The sequence below is a fragment of the Callospermophilus lateralis genome, chromosome 9 (assembly GCF_048772815.1).
Source record: "Callospermophilus lateralis isolate mCalLat2 chromosome 9, mCalLat2.hap1, whole genome shotgun sequence".
Lineage (NCBI taxonomy): Eukaryota > Metazoa > Chordata > Mammalia > Rodentia > Sciuridae > Callospermophilus > Callospermophilus lateralis.
The window spans coordinates 127,890,978-127,913,941 of record NC_135313.1 but is presented as its reverse complement, the minus strand read 5'-3'; positions in this window follow the sequence as shown (position 1 = coordinate 127,913,941).

The window sequence follows — 22,964 nt, the reverse complement described above, 5'->3', positions numbered from 1 at the left end:
GGGAACCTGGACATGGATGTTTTTAGTAATCCATGCTCACTTTAAATTTATGATTTGGTTCAATCATAAGTGTGACCTTTGCAATTTGTGTCCAGAATATTACTGTGATAAAATGTATATGTAGATCAGGTGACATGAGTATCTCTTCCACCACTATGGGGAGCAATATATTGAAAACTTATAAATTAGAATTGAGGTTAAATTAGGTGTAACCTGTGTTGATGAATATAGAGATGATGCATGAATAGACCATATAGTGAATAAATTATATAACTGGTTCCAACTTTAAATAAAGCATTGAATTGATATCTGAAATTATATAGGAAATCTTATATTGATATACATTCAATCATTCCAACCAGTTATACATCTAATGGTAATATTAGGGTTACGGTTTATCATGAAGTGTGTGTGAGTTTTGTTTCAAAAATGATTAAAGAATCGAAAATTGACTTTAATACCTCTCCTTCTCCAATTTGAGGCCTACTGTCTGTGGAGTATAGATTCTTGATGTGAATTGGAGTCATAAGAAAACACAAGAACATATTGGCTACTGTCTATAGGGTTTTGAAGAACTCATTTGACGCCAAAAATCCCTATTCTCACTTGATGGAGGTGACAAACCTTACAGAGGAAGGTGAGAGACTTCATCCTCAATGACTGCTTTTTGGGCCATTTCTGTTTTTGGTGCACACATGGGATCTTTCTATAGATCCATCAGGTGGTGAGAATCTAAGCCACAACCTCACACAGGACCAAGAGGCTGATTCAGACACATTCTTTTCCAAAGCAATTAAGCAAAGAGCCACAGGAGATACTCAATCATTTCCATTTGAAAACAGTTTCCTTCAGGTTTCACAAAAGTGTAACCTGAGGCAAAGACCTTCCTGACATTCATGGCAAGAGAACAATAGGTAAGCAAAAGGCCCAAAGCAGGGATTCTCCAATGAGACTTTCTTGGTAAAAGTGATAACTCAGTTTTCAGAGATGCTCATATTCCCTTCAGCTATCCAGTACATGGCCATGTCATAGACCTTGTAGGTGATACCCATCTTGGACTCAAAACCATGAGCCTATTCTGGTGAGTGGCCAGAATTCAGGAAGAAAACAGAAAGTTAGGAAGATAGTAGGTGCTGCCCATCCATAAGGCAAGCTGCTGTCCATTCTTAAATTGGGCAGGATGAATGCTGGGAAGCTTTCTACTACACAGGACACATCCATTGATGCATTCTCTTTTCTAATTTCTACAACCACGGAAACAGTGGGATACACAGACATAGAAACACTCGCCTTGTCAAAAAACTTACTAGAAATAGTCCACTCCAAACCAGACAAACCGCTTTTCCTACCAATTCTCAGAACATGTGACAAAGCCACAAACCCATACCCACACCCACAAAGCAACTCCTTCCCCCAAGAAGGTTTGTGACTATCCGGAGTGTCCTCTGACTGATGGGCCATACTATGTTCCCACGAAATGGCCTGTCCTGTCTCAGATCTGGTCTCCTTGTTCAACTCTGTGAAGTTGTCAGGAGCCAGCGATGAGAAACTACCTGCATTCTCAGAAATGGCCCCTCTTCAGAGCTTTGCTTTCATTTGGCCATCCTCACATCAGTAGGTACCAAGAAAGACTGACTCTATCCTGGGTAAATCCAAACAAGTGAGCCCACTGGGTCTGGGACTGGGATTGGATCAGGGTTCCAGGCTTCTTGTATCCCAAGTTCAGAGAGTTCCATCACCAAGAAGTTTGGTAGTTCACTTCCTTCAGGAACAGAATTATGTCACTGCCTTGGCAACCACTTTATCCTACCAGTTTCTTAGAAGGGTCCCATGAGATAAAGGCTGCCTCTACTTTTTGTGACACTTTCACAAGTTAAAATTGTATATCAACCATAGGAACCTGGTAACAGCTCTCCACACAGGCCTCGTTTGGTCCGTCTTATAGTGATATACAATCATACATTTAAATCAGTTACACATCTAATGGTAATATTAGGGTTATGGTTTATCATGAATAATGTGTGAGTTTTGCTTCAAAAGTGATTATGTAAATCAAAAATAATGTGTTTGGCAAGAAGTCTCATGAAAAGACCAGTCAAGAGACCTGGAGGAATACATTTGTTATGAAGAAGGAATTGATTGAATGTGAAACAAATGCCTATAAATTTGTGAAATTGTGGATGAAATATATATATATCATGCTATATATAGAATACATAGGTGAAATGTATGTATGAAAACAGAAGACTAAAAAAGATTTGAAGCCCAGAAGGGCATTGGGCCCTTGATTGAGATACTTAGCTTTGAATTACTTTCTGAAAATCTGTCTCAGATAAATCCATATACAATGGCATAGGACCTTGTACCTTGGATGATTGAATGTAGAAGAGAACATCCAGTAAAAAAGGGATAGTCGGTAGTGAAAGGTTAATAAAACAGGTACTTGTCACTTCCTGTTTTTCTGTATGCTTAAGAAAATACTATTTAAATCTTGAGAATTGTTTGCTAATCTTGTTTCCAAAATGTGCTGTCCCCAACTGCCAAACTGCAGAATGTACTCCCTCACCTGGTTGCACGCAAACTGCCCACTCGCCCTGACCCATCAATAAACTTCCCTCCCTGCCCTCTCCAAGGAAAATATATAAGCTCTGCTTAAGCTGTTCTCAGGGCTCTCTGCTCTATTCAAGTGAGCTCTGAGCCCCAGCATGCTGGACCCTCAATTAATCCTTTGCTGTTGCATGATAAAGTCTCTTGGTTGTCCCTTCCTCCAATGCTCTCCGGACCTTACATATGGAAATTCCACCGAGATGCAGCAGCGGTGAATGAGAGACCCCAAGGGAACCCTCTCGGGTAAGTAGGCACCTCTCTCTGGTTTCAGGTTTCAGGTTAGGGCTTGGCAAAATGGCTGTCAGTGAAGAGTGTGAGATCTCTCCGATGGTAGCTGACATTCGTGTTACAGAACAACAGGCCACGTCCCTGCAGAACGCAGCAGAGGACTTGAGAATTCGAGGAACAATAGTCTCCTCGACTCAGTGATATTTTGTTTCAGATTCGGTATTGACAGCCCATTGGGTTTTGCCGGATACTCAGTCCTGGTCTCAGTGTTGGAAGTCCATTGCCTGACTTTATTGTCTTGTCTTGTCTGTGTCATGTGTCATTGCTTTCACTGTTTGTGTATCTTTCATTATGGGACAGAGCACTTCAATGCCTCTGTCCCTGACCCTTGATCACTCAACCAAAGTCCGCTTAATGGCTCAGAATCTTTCTCTTTCAGTAAAGCGCCGGATGTGGCAGACTCTCTGTACCACAGAATGGCCCACCTTTGGAGTTGGATAGCTCCTAGATATTGTCTTTCACCGGGGGCCACATAGCCATCCGGATCAACCGCCATATATTGTAACTCTGCAGAACCTCTGAAAATCTCCTCCTCCATGGGTGAAGCATCTCCTTGCCCCTGCCCCCGCTTCGACTCCTTCCCCAGTGATCTCTCAAACCCTCTGCTCCTCCTCCTCCTCCACCCTCTGTTCTCCCTGAGTAACCAGATTTGATTCTACTGGACTCTCCTCACCCTCCTTATCCCCTGCCCTCATCCCCCAAACCCCAACACCCTCTAAGTGATTGCCCTGCTGCTCACTCAGTCTCTCCTCCATTGGAGGAAGCAAAGGGGGCCCAGCACCCTTCAGATAATTCCCCTGTGGTACACGCAGCCCCTCCTCCCCTGGAGGAAGCAGGCCCGGCTAAAGGAACTCACTGGCGGAGAATGATTAAAAACCCTGGAACTCTTGGGATCCTCCTCCTCCATCCCTATGGGCCAATGATTGATGATGGCCATGGGGCAAAAATGCAAGCCTGTCAGAATTGGCCTTTCTCCTCTTCAGACCTATATAACTGGAAAAATAACAATCCCCCTTTTTCCGAGGACCCCACCTGGCTCACAGATCTGTTTGAGTCATTGATGTTTTCACACCAGCTTACTTTGGATGACTGCCAACAACTCCTAGGGATTCTCTTCATGACAGAGGAACAAAAGAGTATCCTCCTGGAAGCTAGAAAAAATATCCACAGACCAATGGGCGACCGACACGACTTCCCAACATAATCAAAACCGGCTATCCCTTGAACCGACCCAACTGTGGCCCCAAAACCTTTGAAGGTAGGGAGCATCTGTCCACTTATCACCGGGCTCTAACAGTGTGTCTCCGAGCAGCCACTAGCCGACCAACTAATTTGGCCAAGTTAAGAGAGATTATTCAAGGGTCTGATGAATCTCCCTCTATGTTTCTAGAGAAAATTATTGAGGCATATATGAGATATACTCATTTTGATCATCAGGCAGAGGATCAAAAGGCATCTGTCATGATGGCCTTTACTGGGCAAGCTGCCCTGGATATTAAAAGAAAGTTACAATGCTTAGATTGATTACAAGATATGACTTTCAGAGATTTAGTCAGAGAAGCCGAGAAGGTATACTATAAGAGAGAAACTGAGGAAGAGAAGGGAGCAAATGGAGAATAAAAGAAACAAAAGGCAGACTAAGGCGTTGACGAAGGTCCTGGTCACAACAACAAATAGGCCAAAAATTAAGAAACAGGGAGACAGGAAGGGATACGTTGGCCCACACAAGAGGCCACCCCTGCCCTCAGATCAATGTGCCTACTCTTAATAAATAGGACACTGGGCCAAAGAGTGCCCTAGAAAGCAACAGCCACACCAGCCAGTCATTTTGACTCTATAGGATGACTAAGAAAGTCGGGGCTCAGATCCCATCTCCGAGCTCAGGGTAACTTTTGAAGTGGATGGGACCCCAGTAAACTTTGAAGTGGATTCAGGGGCAATATAATCAGCCTTTAAGATGCCATTGGGCACTCTAATCAAATAAAAGGTCTCTAGTTCAAGGAAATAGCGGCAGTAAATATTGGGCTTGGACAACTAAGAGGACCATTGACCTGGAGAAAGGAAAAATCCTACACTCCTTCCTAGTAGTCCCAAAATGCCCTGCACCATTTATGGGCAGAGATCTGCTCACCATGCTACGGGACAAAATAATTTTTAACCCTGAAGGCCCCCAAGTGGAATTTCTAAATCCTTCAGTAAAAACTCCAAGAGTCCCGGCTCTAACTATGTTAGTAGAAAATGTATATCAACTCACTCACCTTGGTTCAAAGAAACTGCATTCATTCCTGAAGGATCAAGAACAGAGTTTTCCACTAACTGACTCACAGCAAAAGGAAATAACTGAATGTGTAAAAAAAAGCCTGTTGGGTCCATCAATTGGTTAATGCTTACCCTTCCAAGCTTCCTGAAGTAAAGCACCTACGAGGAACCAAACAAGGACAATTCTGGGAAGTGAACTTTACCAAAATTAAGCCAGCAAGGTATGGACTTAAATATCTCCTAGTCTTTGTAGATACATTTTCAAGATGGATTGAAGCCTTCCTTCCCCCCCGCAAAAAAAAAGAAAAGAAAAGAAACAGCTCAAATTTTGGTCAAGAAGATCCTAGAAGATATTTTTCCAAGATACGCCTGCCTAAGATAATAGGGACTGATAATGGACTGGTGTTGGTGGCCCAGGTAAGTCAGGGGTTAGCCAGGACTCTGGGGATTAATTGGAAGTTACATTGTGTTATATATCCCATAGTTCAGGACAGGTAGAAAGAATGAATTAGATTGATTTATCAACCCTGGCAGGTCCAATAATAATCCTCACATTATTGCTAACTATAAAACCCTGTTCGACCTTAACGAAATTAAGCTTAGAGACTGGCATTAAAGATTGGACTATCCTCCTGCCTTATGCACTGTTTCATGTAAGAAATACTCACTCTGACTATTTGTGTAACCTCATCCCCTACGAAATTCGCTATGGAGCCCCTCCTCCAGTAAGGGAACTATCCCGAACTCTAAGAACTAACGATCCCTTCCAAACCCCCTTACTTGACAGACTTAAAGCTCTTGAAAGAACTCAGCGATACCTGTGAAAACTGCTGGCCACTGCCTACCAACCCAGGGACGAGGGGACTCCATATCAATATCAAATATGAGACTTCGTCTACATAAGATGACATCAGGTGTCATCCCAGGAACGCAGCTGGAAAGGACCATACCAGGAGCTACTTATAACACCTAGAGTGGTAAAGGTAGATGGAATTACTTCCTGGATCCATGCTTCTCATCTGAAGCCTGCGCCCTGTCCAGACTCTGGCTGGAACCTGGAAAAGACTGGTAACACTTTCAAATTGTGCATTCACCATGTGGATAAGGCTATAGACTCTCCCCTTGACCACCAGTACTCCTAACCCTCATTAGCTCGTTCAGCAGCTTTGGCTGATCACAAATACTACTGGACAAGAAGTATGGTCTATCTAGCATACAGCCCCCTTAGGGACCTTGTGGCCATCTCTCCACCCAGACATTTGTCAGCTGGCTATAGGTCTTTCCTATTGGGAGATCCCTGATGAAGAGGATCCCACTAAAATTCCATTAAATCCCATCTGTACCATATAAAATGGAAACAAATATTATTGATTTAGGTACAGGCGAGCCAGAAGCAGGTTGGCTATCCTAGATTACTTTGTTTGCCCGGGGGACTATCAAAGCCACAAACAGCCATGGCTGTGTTGGGGAAAGCCGACTTCTTCTGTAAGTCATGGGGATTTTAGCAAAAAGGGGCTGCCTGATGGAACCCAAACTCCTCATCAAATTCAGTAAACAGCATTGGCCATATTACTAATTACATAACAAAAACCAATGGCCCTCAGAGGGGTCTCTAGATGCTCAAATTCTGCTTGACTTTTTAACTTCGGCAAGTGCTCAAAAGGGTGAAAGGAGATTCCCCTATGTAGAGGCCTTTACCCTCCTTTGCTCACATCGTGAACTATGCTTCTCCAATAGATCCTCACCCTCAGCCTTTTGCTCCAGACTCTCTGCTGTCACTCCCACCTAAGCAACCTGATTTCTCCCCTGCAGTTACTAGATCAAAAACCCAAGCCTCCTCCGGTTCTCAGACCATTGCAACCTTGCTGAGGTAGCAGGTACTGACGTACCCCTCCACCCACTCACTCCTCTCTTCTCCTGTAAGTGCCCACACTGCGTCCCACCAGGTCCTCTTACCAGCTAACCCAAAGCTCTAACCAGCTGAGGCGAGCCCTCAGACCCCTATCCAAGATGTAATGAAAATGGCCTTTAAAGTTGCTTTGTTATCACTGAAAACAGGTAACTAAGAATTTAAAGTCCCTCACAGGCTTTTTGGGATACTCACTCCCGTCTTCCCCTCTGCTCTACCTGTTCTACTGCTCAAGTTTTTGTTGCTAGGAAAATTCCAAACCCCTTTCCCATTATTCTTTACATTTCTCCTTCCTTATTCTCAGATCCTTGGATCTGCTCTAAGCCCCTCCTTCCCCATCTTTCCCCTCTGTCCCAGGACCACACAAGTCTTAACTGACCTTATCCAGAAGTCTTTACCATTGCTGACTTTTGGACTTTCAGCAAAAGATTCCCTATAAAAGAGTTCAGTGTAGATAAACTTCCTCTTTTCCTGTTGCCCTGTTCTACTTGGCCACTGGCTAAAACAATCAGCAGTCCTAAGCTAGACACCCCCCCTTACTAGTTTTTCACAAAATATATGAACAAGGCCTTTGACCTTGACCTGGGGCTTCACAGAGATGGCTACAATTCTAAAATAAAGAAGTTACCAACTGGACTTCATGGTAACAGCTGGCAGGGGGAAAATAGAAAGGGAAGAAAAAGCTCTCCCCCTCCAAGGTGTCCATGAAAATTTAACTTGAACAGAACAGAGGAAGAAAAAACAGAAACAAAAACTGCTTTTTGTGAACTTCTGCAGACTGTGAGCTTCTGAGCCCCTTCCCTTACATGTTGGGTACAAAATTCTTAATCTACCTAAACTTGGGGTTCAGGGGATTAATTGATTACAACAGAATCAATTCCCTCTGAATCTGGTTGCAACGAAATAGGACTGTTTCTCTAGCATCGGTGCTATCTTAGGTGCCTTGTCTTGTCCGTCAATACAACAGTATAATTCTATATACTTAAACATTTTTTTGTTTTCATGAAATGGTCATCAGCTGTGATTAATTGTGTAATGGTGCAGATGTGTCCCAGAGTGCTCTATCATGACGCAGTTCATTTGAAGATGAAACAGGGGGGCATTCAACCCGGTTCTGCTTGGAACATATATCCCTCACTTTAGCCATCCTATTAGGAATAGGAGTTGCTGCAGGGGTGGTCACAGGAACCACTGCCCTGGTCCATGGGACACAACAAATGACCCATTTAGAAGCAGCAATAGACCAAAATTTAAAGATATTAGAAACCTCCATCAGAGCTTTGCAGGAATCTTTAACCTGTCTCTCTGAAGTTGTTTTACAGAACAGTTGAGGGTTGGACCTCTTCTTCATGAGAAAAGGGGGCCTTTGTGCTGCATTGAGGGAAGAATGTTGTTTTTGTTTCGACCATACTGGAGTTCTAAAAAAATCTATGAGTAAAATAAAGAGACAACTTTAAGAGCATCAAGGAGAGAGAGAGGCCAAAAAAGGGTGTTTTGAGTCTTGGTTCACACAGTCCCCCTGGTTAACTACGCATTTATCAACCCTGGCAGGTCCAATAATAATCCTCACATTATTGCTAACTATAAAACCCTGTTTGCTCAACCGTGTAATTTCTTTTCTACAAGCTCAAATTGGACAAGTTAAACTTATGGTAATTCCCCACTAGCAGACATAGAGTGTGACACACCCCAATGATCACTTTTATGATTAAAAGTAGCCAGAAGAAGAAGTGGGGAATGAAAGGTTAATAAAATGGTACTAGTCACTTCCTCTTTTTCTGTATTCTTAACAAAACAGTTCTTGAGAACTGTTTTCTAAACTTGTTCCCAGAATATTCTGTTCCCAACTGCCAAACTGCAGAATGTATTCCCTCACCCGGTTGAACTCAAACCACCCACTAGATCTGACCCATCAGTAAACTTCCCTCCCTGCTCTCTCCAAGGAAAGTATATAAGCTCTGCTTAAGCTGTTCTCAGGGCTCCTGCTCTATTCAAGAGAGCTCTGAGCCCCAGCATGCTGAACCCCCAATAAACCATTTGCTGTTGCATGAGACAGTGTCTTGGTGGTCTCTTCCTTCGACTCTTGCCCAAAATTTACTTGGATGATTGAATGTAGAAGAGAACATCCAGTCAAAAGGGATTGTCAGTAGGATTAGGAAGATAGTAAGTATGTTTCGGAAGAAGAGTGAGTATCGGATCTGGAACAAAAGTTCTTTAGCAATAGGTTTTCCATAAGAGAGTGAATGTAAATGTGAGCACATGTGAACAGTCACAATGATGAACTGGGGAAAATATGTAGGAAAGCAGATAGCAATAGAGACATTATGAAATCAGGCAAAGTATAAAGTGAGTGATAGGATTAGACATTATCAACAGGATTGAGTTTGGATATATAATCTTAGGAAGAAACAAATATGTAGTCATTAATACGATTTACATTTGAGAGCATTAGGCAACCTGGACATGGATGTTTTTGGTAATTCATGTTCACTTTCCATTTAGGCTTTGGTACAATCATAAGTGTGACCTATGCATTTTGGGTTCCGAATATTACTGTGATCAAATATATATGTATCTCAGGTAACATGAGTATTTCTTGCACCATTTCTGGAAGCACTATTTTGAAATGCATAAATTAGTATTAGGGGTACAAACAGGTGTACCCTGAGTCATAGAATATATTTATAATGCATGAATAGACCATAATGTAAATAAATAATATAACTGGTTCCACATCAAATAATGGATTGAATTGATATCCTAAAATATATAAGAAATCTTATATTGATATACAGTCATTCATTCCAACGAGTTATATATCAAATGGTAATATTAGGGTTATGGTTTATCATGAAGGGTGTGTGAGTTTTGCTTCGAAAGTGATTATGGAAATTGAAAATAATGTGTTTGGAAAGAAGTCTCAGGAAAAGAACAGTCAAGAAACATGGAAAAATACTTGTTCTGAAGCAGGAAGTGACTGAAAGTGAAACAAATGCCTATTAATTTGCTAACTTGTGGATAAAATATATATCCTATGATGTCCATAAACTGAAGAAATAGTAATGTTGAAGTGTTGAATAAAATTGAACATCAAAATACATATCATGTCCCATTGTAATATACTTGAATTGATGTTAAACAGGGTCAGTCACTGTAGAAATGTTAGGATATGTATGCATCATTCAAAGAAGTTAGTTTTCAGAACTAGGAAACAAATATGTATTTCAGGTGGATGAATATTACTAAGAATAATCTTTTGAAAAGTTGATTACAAATCCACATACATGAATATGAAAGAATTTAGGGAGTGTATAATAAGACACATGTTTCATATATTGAAAAATCTGGAGAGTGTATATATACAAAACACACACACAGACATTAAAAATAGCAATATATATGCCAATCAAAATTCATTGTGAAATATATATAATCCACAGATCCAAATATTCATTTTACTGAACATGGATTTATGTATAATGTTGTTCAACTAGGAAGGTCACCCACAGTTTGAATTTTCAGTTCCAACAGCATTTAGAAGGAGTGATCTTTTCTCACAATTTGTATCTGCCAAGTCAGCAACCTCTCAAGTATTTACATGTGATGCCAGGTAGGATTCTATATGTGCATATAAAAACACATGTGCTGAATAGGCTACAGGGAAAGGGAGACCGTAATTCACATATTTGTTAACTTTAAGAACACATGGAGAACTATTTCAGTTAAAAATTGACTAGATTTTTAACTCCTACCCTATATAATGCAAAAGTCAAGTCCAAATATACAACAAGACTCCACTGAGCTGCTTGTATTTCTATTCTGTTTGGGTTATTATTCTCCATCATTTTAGTATTAGTACTCAGAATCTAGTAGGGTATGGGGTAGTGTCCAAATTAAGCTCCCTTGCCCCTCATTTTTTTAAAGTCTTGGTGGCCTGGGCACACTGCATGTGAACCAGGAGTGATAAATTGAAGTTACTACTGCTCTGCTTCTCCAATTTTAGGCCTACTGATAGACAGGTATAGATTATTTATGTGATTTGGAGTCATGAGAAAATCCAAGCACTTCTGCTGGGGTTTGAAGATTTCATTTGACTCAAAGGATCCCTATTCTCACTTGATGTAGGTCCGGAACCTAACAAAGGAAGGCAAGAGACTTCATACACCATAACTGATCTTTTTGCCATTTTGGTTTGGATGCAAACATGGAATCTTTCTTTAGATCCTTCTGGTGCTGAGAATCTAAGCCACAACCTCACCAATGGCCAAGAGGCTGATTCAGACACATCCTTTCCAAAGCAATTAAGCAAAGAGCCACAGGTGATGTTCATTCATTTCAATTTGAATACAAGTTTCTTCAGGATTCACAAAGGGTTGGCCTGAGGCAAAGACCTTCCTGACATTCAGGGCAACAGAAACATAGGTAAGCAAATGGCCCAAAGCAGGGTTTCTCCACTGGGACTTTCCTGTTATATCAACCATAAGCAACTGGGAACAGCTCTCCAAACAGCCTGGTTTGGTCCTTCTTCTCTATATTATGAAGAGAGAGGCTGATTCCGACACATCCCTTTATCCTGACCAGGTTGTTTGCAATAAAAGATGACATTTGCTCTCTCAGTTCCTTCATAGCTGCCTACAACTTCTCCAGGGATCATTTTTGCATGAACCTTTGACTTTCTCGGCAGTTCTAAGATCCCCTACATTGCTGTGTTGTAAGATCTACTCTGTCCTTGCTCTTCTGTAAAGTTAGATTGAGGGAACAGTGTATAGTTAGGGTTAATAAGTGGTTTGAGGTGGATTAGTAATCATTCTTCTGGATGAATGATGGTATTGGGAACCTGCGATATTTACAACAATATATAGGTGAAATAAAGTATGAAAACAGAAATCTAGGTAAGATTTGAAGGCTAGAAGGGCATTGGGCCATTGATTTTGATACTTATCTATGATTTATTTTCTGCACAGATGTCTCAGATACATCGATATACAGTGGCAAATGTCCGTGTACCTTGGATGATTGAGTGTTGAAGAGAACATCCTGTCAAAAAGGGATAATTGGTAGGATTAGGAAGATAGTCGGTAGGTTTAGAAAGAAGAGTGAGTATAGGATTTGGACCAAAAGATCTTTAGCAATAAGGTTTCGGGTATAGAGTGAATGTAAATGTCAGCACTTGTGCAGAGTCTGTCATAGTGATGAACTGGGGAAAATATGTAGGAGTACAGATATCAATACAATCATTAGGAAATCAGGCAAAGTATAAGGTGAGTGATAGGATTAGACATTTTCAACAAGCTTGAGGTTGAATATATAATCTTAGGAAGAAACAAATATGTAGTCACCAATAGGATGGTCATTTGAGAGCATTAGGCAACATGGACGTGGATGTTTTCCATAATCCACCCTCACTTTCCATTTAGGCTTTGGTACAAACATAAGTTTGACTTTTCTTTCTGTGTGAAAAATATTTCTGTGATAAAATGTCTATGTAGATGAGGTGACATAAGTATTTCTTCCACCATTTTGGGGAGCAATATTTTGAAGATGTATAAATTAGTATTGGAGATACAAATAGGTGTACCAAGTGTCTATGATTATAGAGATAATGCATGAATAGACCATACCGTGAATAAATAATATAACTGGTCCCAACTTTAAATAATGCATTGAATTGGTATCTGAAAATATACAGAAAATATTATATTGATATACAATCCTTCATTCCAACCAGTTATACATCTAATGGTAATAGTAGCGTTATGGTTTTTCATGAAGAATGTGTGAGTTTTGCTTCAAAAGTGATTATGGAAATCAAAAATAATGTGTTTGGAAAGAAGTGTCATGAAAAACCAGTCAAGAAACTTGGAGGAATACATGTGTTTTGAAGCAGGAAGTGATTGAAAGTGAAAGAAATGCCTATAAATTTGTGAACTTGTGGATGAAATATATATCCTATGATGTGCATAAACTGAAGAAATAGTAATGTACCACTGTTGCATAAAAATGAACGTCAAAATACACATCATGTCCTGTCCCATAGGAATCTAATTGCATTGATGTTAATATGGGTCAGTTACTGTAGAAATATTAGGATTTCTATGCACCATTCACTGAAGTTAGTTTTCAGTACTAGAAGCAATTATGTATTTCAGGTGGATGAATATTTCTGAGAATAATTTTGTGAAAATTTGACTTTAAACCAAAATACATGAACATGAATGAATTTAGGGAGTGTATAATAAGACATATATATTTTACATTTTGAAAAATCTGGAGAGTATATATATATACTCTCTCTCTCTCTCTCTCTCTCTCTCTCTCTCTCTCTCTATATATATATATATATATATATATATATATATATATATATATAACACAAAACAAACACATGGACATTAAAACATAGCAATATATATGACAATAGAAATTCATCATGAAATATATATCATCCACAGATCCAAAATGATTTATTTTACTGAACTTGGATTTATGTATAATGTTGTTCAACTAGGAAGCTCACACATAGATTGTATTTTCTGTTCCAGCACTGTTTAGGAGGAGTTATCACTTTTCACAATTTGTATCTGCCAAGTCAGCCACCTCAGAAGACTGTACGTGTAATACCAGGTAGGATTCTATGTTGCATATAAAAATATATGTGCTGAATAGGCTACAGAGAAAGGGAGACAGGAATTCACATAATTTGTTAACTTTAAAAACACATGGAGAACTATTTCAATTAAAAATTGACTAGATTTATAACACCAAACCTTTATCATGCAAAAGGTAAGTCCAACTATAAACAATGCCTCCTCTGAACTGCTTGTATTTCTATTATGCTTGGGTTATTTTTCTCCATCATATTAGGTTTAGTAGTCAGAGTCTAGTAGGGTATGGTTTAGTGTCAGGTTTTTAGTATTTTAAATGGAAAATTAGATAATGAACCAATGTGTATGCAAATGTGTACTACAAAAAATTCTTCCCACTCTCATGCAGCACAATGCCTTGACATTACCGTCGCCGCAATAAAGACACAATTAGAGGAGAAGAGTTAGAAAATCTGTGAGTACATATCTGGAATTGAAAATACTTACAAGTTTACAACCTTGGTGGTGGTAGAGGATTTCCAAAAGTAAGGGACATGTTTGATAGACCCATCCTGATCTTTTATTAAAATTGGGAACCGTCTTGCAACAAAGCCATGAAAAGAAAATTTTGGCTTTACTATAAATTACTGCAAATTCTGAACCTGCTTGGAATGCCTGCCTGCACCTTGAACTCACCCAATCCTGGCTCTCTGACCAGATAGTAGCCCTCTCTGAAACTTTAGTGACAACTCATAAATATTTTCCTTCCCTGGCCAGACAACAACCCTCTCTGAGGCTCTAATGGTTTTCATAATTTCTGATGTTGGGGCTAGCAAAAAAAAATTATATTCATTTGGTGATGCTTGTCAAAGTTCTGTTATCTGTAACCCCCCTTTTGTATATCTTTCTGGGCTATATTGCTGGGCTGTAGGAACAGTGGGGTTGCTGTCTTGTTCCCGCTTTTTTTTGATGGAGAGGCAGCCTGGCCAGTTGAAATAATAAGCTTGCCTTAATTTGATTTTAATTGGAGTCAGTGGTCTTTTCTTACATCCTGGTCTAACGTTTTCGAGTTCCCCAGCGAGATGACCCTGCCCCAACAGATCACAAGACCTGACTGCTGGAAATTCTGAAGCTGGTCTTCCCTCCAGGGCTCCAGGCTGAAGAGCCACTCTAGGTGGTGCTAAACTTGAGATGCTCCAAGGCCTTGGATTTAGCCTTTGCTCCGGGGAGCACTGCAGTGAACTACCGCACTGAAACTATTAGCAAGCACCTGGTGGTGGAGGCCTCCATAGGTAAGTGGCGCCTTTATAACATCTGATATTCGATTAAGGGATATCTCTTCTGATGACAGAGAGGTGGCCTGGAAAGCTCACATATACTCCTGCCCGGGACAGTAACGAGAATTGTTCTGTCCACTGTTCTGTTCTGTAGGGAATTCCTCTGGAAGGGTAGTGAGGTGCCGACGGGCACGCACGCGCTCCTACCCCGGAGCTTTAGCAAGACATTGCATTGCTCTTCTGTTTTTCTGTTTTGGCGCCGGGTTTCTTTGTTTGTGTGTTTTGTTCTGTGTTCTGTATGTTTTTCCTTTGTTTGTTTTTGTGCGTTTTGTTGTGTGATTTCTGTGGTAAAAACTTAAGGATATTGGACGTGAAAATGGATAATAAAGCAAGTAACCTGACCCCATTTTGGAGACTGTGTTTTAAGGAAATGAGGTGAACTTTACCCGCCTTTGTTAAGCAGGATGAGAGAAGCCAGTAGCTGGCTGCCTGGAGCACACCCACTGCAGAGGGCAATGCCTGCTGTGGACCTAAGAACTGAGTATCACCCAGGTTAACAAGTGAAACTCTTTTAAAACCCCTTGTCCCTCTAGATCAAGAGAGTCACAACCATTGGGCAGAGTCCCCTGTGTTTCTCCTTTGTTAGCAAATCAATAAATCTCCTTTTTCTTTTTCTCAAAACCCTGTCCTCATAATTTAATTGGCATTAATTGGCTTCAAGTTCAGGAACCAAACTTTAAGTTACAAATTTTCATTATCCGCCTCCCCCCCACCCAGGAATGTTTTGAGAGCTGATTACTGAAATGTTAGGAGATGGAGCATGCTTGGCGTGGAACCAAACCAGAGGAGCTAATCCTGTAAGTAAAAGGAGGGACTGAGGGACTATCAGCAGCTGCTGAAGCCCTGTTGCTTCAGGGAATTTGCTCCTACTTTCCCTGCACTGTAAGGATTATGCCACCTCTGTCTTCTTAAAAAAGAGAAAAAGAAAAAGGGGACACTAAATGCAGTAAAGTCACCATGGAGACCCTAGATTTTACATTTCAGGTTGCCCCTCTGTGAAAACATCTGGTCCCCTTGTGGGGACATCTATGGTGCCACTGGTGTAGGAGATTGTTCTCTTCTCTGCTCTGTTTTAAAGGTTTCTGTCTGTCAGCCATAGTCTGGAGCTCCTTTCTGTTTGTCTTGTGTCTTTTTTTCTGGCCCTTTAAGACATGTGCAATAATGTGTTGATATTATAAATTGTTTCTTGGGAAAGACCTTAGCTGAATATGTGTCTAAACGATGATGTTTTATTGTAACAATCTGGTATCTGAATGGTTTTTTGAAGCATTGAACAATCTTGCAGTTAATAGTCTGGTTTAGGTAATTGTTTAGTTTATGATTTCAGATAATTCATGCTAGAGAATTTAATACTTAGGATGGAAAACTAAAGAACTCTACTTTCAAGTTGGCAAGTAACTTCCCAATCATTCAGTCTTTTTTTTCACCAATTTTGAATTGGGTAGCCTGGGAAAATGTCACTTTGTGAACCAGTGAATTAATTTGGACAAGGCTATTAAATCATAGTGTGTTATCTGTTGACCAAACCAGATGTAAAGATATAAAATTTTGTGAATTGTATCTTAAATTTCTATCATAATTCTCAACATCTGAACCTGAAAATTATGGTTAAAATGCCTTAGGCCTGAGGTGTCTGCTCAGAAAAGCAGTTTTCCAGCTCCTTCCAGACCTCAGCCAAGACTTATGTTGAAATGCAAATGAAAGAAGCCTGCAAGCACAGTAGGCAACTGATCTGAGGCCTAAGTGGGAAAAAAAAGGTAAATGGTATGGTATGTACTAATTAATAGCCAGTAATTTGTTCTAGGGCTCTTATTTTTTTCCTTAGATTCTTCATTTTGGTTTTTTTTTTTTTTTTTTTTTTTTTTTGAGCTCATGATTTTGATCCTACAGACCTAGGTTAATATTTTTCTGATCAGTTCTATCTTTGACCAACTGTGGTGTTTTTGAAACATTCCAATGAAGATTTCACCTGCGAAAAGCTACAAGGCCTTTACTATTATTATGTGTGCACACTTTTGTTATGTGTTGTATGTCTATATATATACATATATCCGTATATCATATATATGATACACTACTTAACATATATAAGGAGCGCTCATAACAAATGTGCTAATAAAAACAAATTTAAAAAAGTGGATCCAAAGATCTTTAATTCATGTTATTTAAATGTTTCAATTTAAATTGGATAAACAGATAAAAATAAATGTGTTTAAATTTAAGCTTACAAGTTTTTCTAGGTGTTCAAAAATCTAATAAAATATTAATGTCTACAAAAGGTCTAATATGCCTTTGTTCTAGGACATTTCCTTCAACAAAAAATGGTTTACACTGTTCAATACATTTGTCTAATATTTTGATAAATAAGTAAAGTAAATTTGGTATGGGATTGCTCATTAATGAGTACTTTTGTTTGATATCTGATTGATTTACTAAGGTCTGTATAAGTTTGTACTATAGTCTGTATAAGATTGTAAAAATCAGTCATGTGTTGAAGAGACAAAAATTTCTTAAAACATAAGTTTACTCACAACATTGTGTTTATTAAGTTTTATTTTTTCTAGAGCAAGCAACCATAAAAATTAAACAACTGATTAAATAAGAACTGTTATTTTAGAGCACTGTACTGCCATTTCTTTAAAAGCTAAAATTGGTCAATGTAGAAACATCAATGTAATTGTGATTCTATTAATGTGCTCATATCTTTCAGGTATACAAGTCTGTAAGGTAGAAACTTTAAAAGACCATTATATCAAGCTGGTGTTCTGATGTTGTATGGTAAAAAAATATATTGGGAATTTATTTACCTGTCATCAATAAGATATGAAGTTTTATGTTACTTTTTACACTGGGGAACAATTTAAATGTATTTTTAAGATTATGAGAGGCTAATCTCTATAAAGGTTGAAAACTTTCAGCTTTCTTTAATTCATGATATAAATGTGATATCATATTGTGTTAGCTAATGTTTATGTGACCTCAAACAATTTATGTAAACTTTGTAAAATTATATTTAAAAAAACAAAGATCAGCTTTAGAACTAAAACACTTAAGATTTATAAAGAGCCCTGCCTTCCCTGAGATAAGGCTCTGTGTCCCATCTTACTACATGTGAGAATGACTAAGAAAGCAGTAGGTCAGATTTTATATCATTTAAAGGTTTTTTAAAAAGTTTTTTTTTTTCTGTCTAGATTACTAGATCTCAAACAGGGGATATAATGTATAACTGAGGCAAAAAATTCAGGGTAGCTATTATGCAAACTAAGTATTTTTACTCTTGTTAAAATTTTTATTTTGTAATTTCCTTATAAGTGATCTAAAGATTCCCTGTTGGTGTTTTACAGAAGTGTTGCTTTCAGAACACAACATGGGTTAATTTAAGATAATAAGTCATCACCAACATGACAGACAGAATAATACACATCCCAATTAATAAAAAGATAAATAATTATAAAGTTATAGACACTAAAGCCCAGTACTCGTAATATAAGGCTGTTAAAATTTATTTCCTGGATATTTAAGATTAGGATTTAAAATTAATGTTAAATGAAAAGGGCCAAAAAAATCAATATTTGGCTCTTGCCCTCTGAGTCTGTCTGAATCCAGGGGGACTTCTCTAAAGAGCTTTGCAACTCTGGGCCACATAACCTCCCCATCAGGGAGATTGATAAGACCACTGGAGAACAGAAAGCCAATCAGGGCATTTGCTAAGAAGAGGAGAGTCATCAGAGAAAGGAGAAATCCCTGATGCTTCCGAAGGAAGCCACATGGTTAAGCAAGACCTGGACCCACCTAGCGCAAATGGCACTCGCAGAACTGAGAAGCTGCTCTCAAGTTTCCCCAGGAATGACTCCCATAGAAGCTCAGCTGACTGTTAACAATAGATAGAAACAAAAGTCAGTTTGACTGCTTCATCTTAAACACTTAGCAAAGACAGTTAAAACCAAAATACAGCCATTCCTGGGTATTTTAAATAAAATAATAATAATAATAATAATAATAATAATAATAATAATATTTTAAGGTATACATTTTATGTTAGCCTCCCAATATAAGTAAGAGTGGAGGCTACAAAGAAGGGTTCTCAGACAGGAATGCCTGATAAGTATAAAAAGAGACTATCAAGAGGAGCTGCCAGAGGCAGAAATTTTTAGTTTAAGGCCTACAGATATTCCTAACCTACACAAGTAGGCTTGGTGTTTGCTAGTATGATTATCTAGCCCTGAATAACAGAATTAATGGTTTATCTATTACACACAGAGGTCATACTAGTAAAAGAATTTTGCAAGATTAGATGACATTTAATTATTAAACTGTATCTTATGGGGACGGACAACTGTAACACTAAAAGTAAAGTGTTAAGTTCAGAGTCCTGATAACTGGGGATACTAAAGACTGGTGAGGGAACTTCTATACAGTGACACGTTCCACCTGCTGCAACACTTATTCAGTACTCATGGTTTTTGTTTCTCTCACAGAGAAACAAAAACTTTCAGGGCAACAGAACAATAAGTAAACAAAGGAACAAAGCAGGGTTTCTCCACTGAGACTTTCATGGTCACACTGATATCTGAGTTTTCTGAAACGCTCTCCATTGCCTTCAGATATCCAGTACATGGCCATGTCACAGAGATTGGAGGTGGTACATATCTTGGACACAAAACCATGAGCCTATTTTAGAGAGTGGCCAAAATTCAGGAAGAAAACAGGAACTTAGGAAGATAGCAGGTTTTGCCTATCGATAAGGAAAGATGCAGTCCATTCGTTAATTGGGCAGGATGAATGCTGGGAAGCTTTCTACTAGACAGGACACATCCATTGATGCATTCTCTTTTCTAATGTCTACAGCCACCGACACAGTGAGATACGCAGACATAGAAACACTCGCCTTGTCAATTGACTTACTAAAAACAGTTCACTCCAAACCAAACCAACCGCCTTTCCTACCTATTGTCAGAACATGACACAAAACCACAAACCCACACCCACACCCATAATTAACCTCATTGCCTCAAGTAGGTCTGTGACTCTCCGGAGTGTTCACTGAATGGTGGGCCATACTATGTTCACCGGAAATTTCCTGTCCAATATCAGATCTGGTCTCCTTGGCCAACTCTGTGAACTTGTCAGAAGCCAGCATTGAGCCACTACCTGCTTTCTCATTAAAGGCCCCTCTTCAGAGCTTTCCTGGCATTTGGCCATCCTCACATCAGTAGGTACCAGGAAAGACTGACTTTGTTCTTGGTAAATCCATACAAGTGAGACCACTGAGACTGGGACTGGGACTGGCTCTGGGTGCCTGGCTTCAGGGATCCCAAGTCCAGAGAGTTCCATCACCAAGCATGTGAGGTGAGGTCACTTACGTCCTGAACTGAATGAGGTCACTGCCTGGCAACCACTTTGTCCTAACAGTTGCTTCCAAGGGTCCCATTAGATGGAGGCTGCCCCTACTTCCTGTGACACTTTCAAAAATTAGAAAGGTATATCAACCATAGGCACCCGGGAACAGCTCTCCACACAGGCCTAGTTTGGTCCATATTCTCTACATTAAGAAGAGAAAGGCTGATTCTGACACAACCCTTCATCCTGACCAGGTTGCTTTCCACGGAAGATGACTTTTGCTCTCTAAGATCCTTCATAGCTGCCTACATCTTCTCCAGGGATCATTTCTGCATGGACGTTTGAGGTTCTTAGCAGGTTTAAGATCCCCTACATTTCTGTATTCTAAGACCAACTCTGTCCTTACTCTTCTGTAAAGTAAGATTGAGGGAACAGTGTATGGTTAGTGTTAATAACAGGTTCGATTTCAGTTTGGAATCATTCTGTGTGATGAATAAATGTATTGGGTACCTGCATTATTTACAAGAATATATAGGTGAAATATAAGTATGAAAACAGAAATCAAGGTAAGATTTTAAGCCCAGAAGGGCATTGGGTCCTCGATTGGTATAGCTTTGAATTATGTTCTGCACAAATGTCTCAGATAAATCAATATACAATGGCATAGGGCCTTGTACCTTGGATGATTGAATGTAGAAGAAAACATCCACTCAAACAGGGATAGTCGGTAGGATCTTCAATATAGTTGGTAGGTTTTGAAGAAGAGTGAGTAAAGGATTTGAAACAAATTTCTTTAGTAATAGGGTTTCAGTTAGAGAGTGAATGTAAATGTCAGCACATGTGACGAGTTAGTCACAATGATGAACTGGGGAAAATATGTAAGAAAGCAGATATCAACAGAGACATTAGGAAATCAGGCAAAGTATAAAGTGAGTGATAGTATTATACATATTCAACAGGGTTGAGTTTGAATATATAATCTTAGGAAGAAATAAATATGTTGTCACCAATAGGACTGAAATTTGAGAGCATTAAGCAACCTAGACATGAATGTTTTAGTAATCCATTTTCACTTTCCATTTAGGCTTTGGTACAATCATAAGTGTGACCTTTGCATTTTGTGTCCAGAATATTACTCTGATAAAATGAATATGTAGATAAGGTAAAATGAGTATTTCTTCCACCATTTCTGGGAGCAATGTTTTGAAGATGTATAAATTAGTACTGGGGGTACAAATAGGTGTACCCTGTGTCTATGAATATAGAGATTATGCATGAATAGACCTTACTGTGATTAAATAATATAACTGGTTCCACTTTAAATATTGGATTTAATTGATATCTGAAAATATATAAGAACTCTTATATTGATATACATTCATTCATTCCAACCAGTTGTGCATCTAATGTTAATATTAGGGTTATGGATTTTCATGTATGGTGTGTGAGTTTTGCTTCAAAAGTGATTATGTAATTCGAAAATAATGTGTTTGGAAAGATGTCTCATGAAAAGACCAGTCAAGAAACCAGGATTAATACATGTGTTCTGAAACAGGAAGTGATTGTTAGTGAAACAAATGCCTATAATTTTGCGAACTACTGGATGAAATATATACCCTATGCTGTGCATAAACTGAAGAAATGGTAAAGTACCAGTGTGGAATAAAAATGTATGTCAAAACACACATCATATCACATAGGAATCTACTTGCATTGATGTTAACTGGGTGAGTTACTGTAGAAATAATAAGATTAGTATGCACCATTCACTGAATTTAATTGTTAGTACTAGGAAACAATATGTGTTGCAGGTGGAATAATTTTACTGAGAATAATCTTTTGAAATGTTGATTATAAATCCACATACATGAACATGAATGAATTTATAGAGTGTATAATAGGACACATATATTTCCTATTTTGAAAAATCCGGAGAATGTGTGTGTGTGTGTATATATATATATATATATATATATATATATATATATATATATATATATATATATATAAAACAAACAGACATTAAAAAGTAGCAATATATATATATATATATATATATATATATATATATGCCAATTGAAATTCATGATGAAACATAAATCATCCACATATCCAAAAATATTGATTTTACTGAAAATTGATTTATGTATAATGTTGTTCAACTAGGATATTCACCCATGGTTTGAATTTTCAGTTCCAAAAGGGTTTAAGAGGGGTGATCTCTGCTCACAATTTGTATCTGCCAAATCAGCCATCTCAAAAGAATGTACGTGTGATATCAGGTAGAAATCTATATGTGCATATAAAATTACATGTGCTGAATAGGCTACAGAGAAAGAGAGGAGACAGGAATTCGCATATTTGTTAACTTTAAACACATTGAGAACTATTTCAAGAAATAATTGACTAGATTTATTACTCCTACCCTATTTAATGCAAAAGGCAATTCCAACTATACACCATGCCTTTTCTGAAGTGCTTGTATTTCTTTTCTTTTTGGGTTATTTTTCTCCATCTTATTAGGAATAGTAGTCAGAGTCTAGTAGGGTAGGTCTTAGTGTCCGGTATTCAGTATTTTGAATGGATAATTGGAAAATGAATCCAATGTGTATGTAAATATGTGGTGCAAAAAAATCTTCC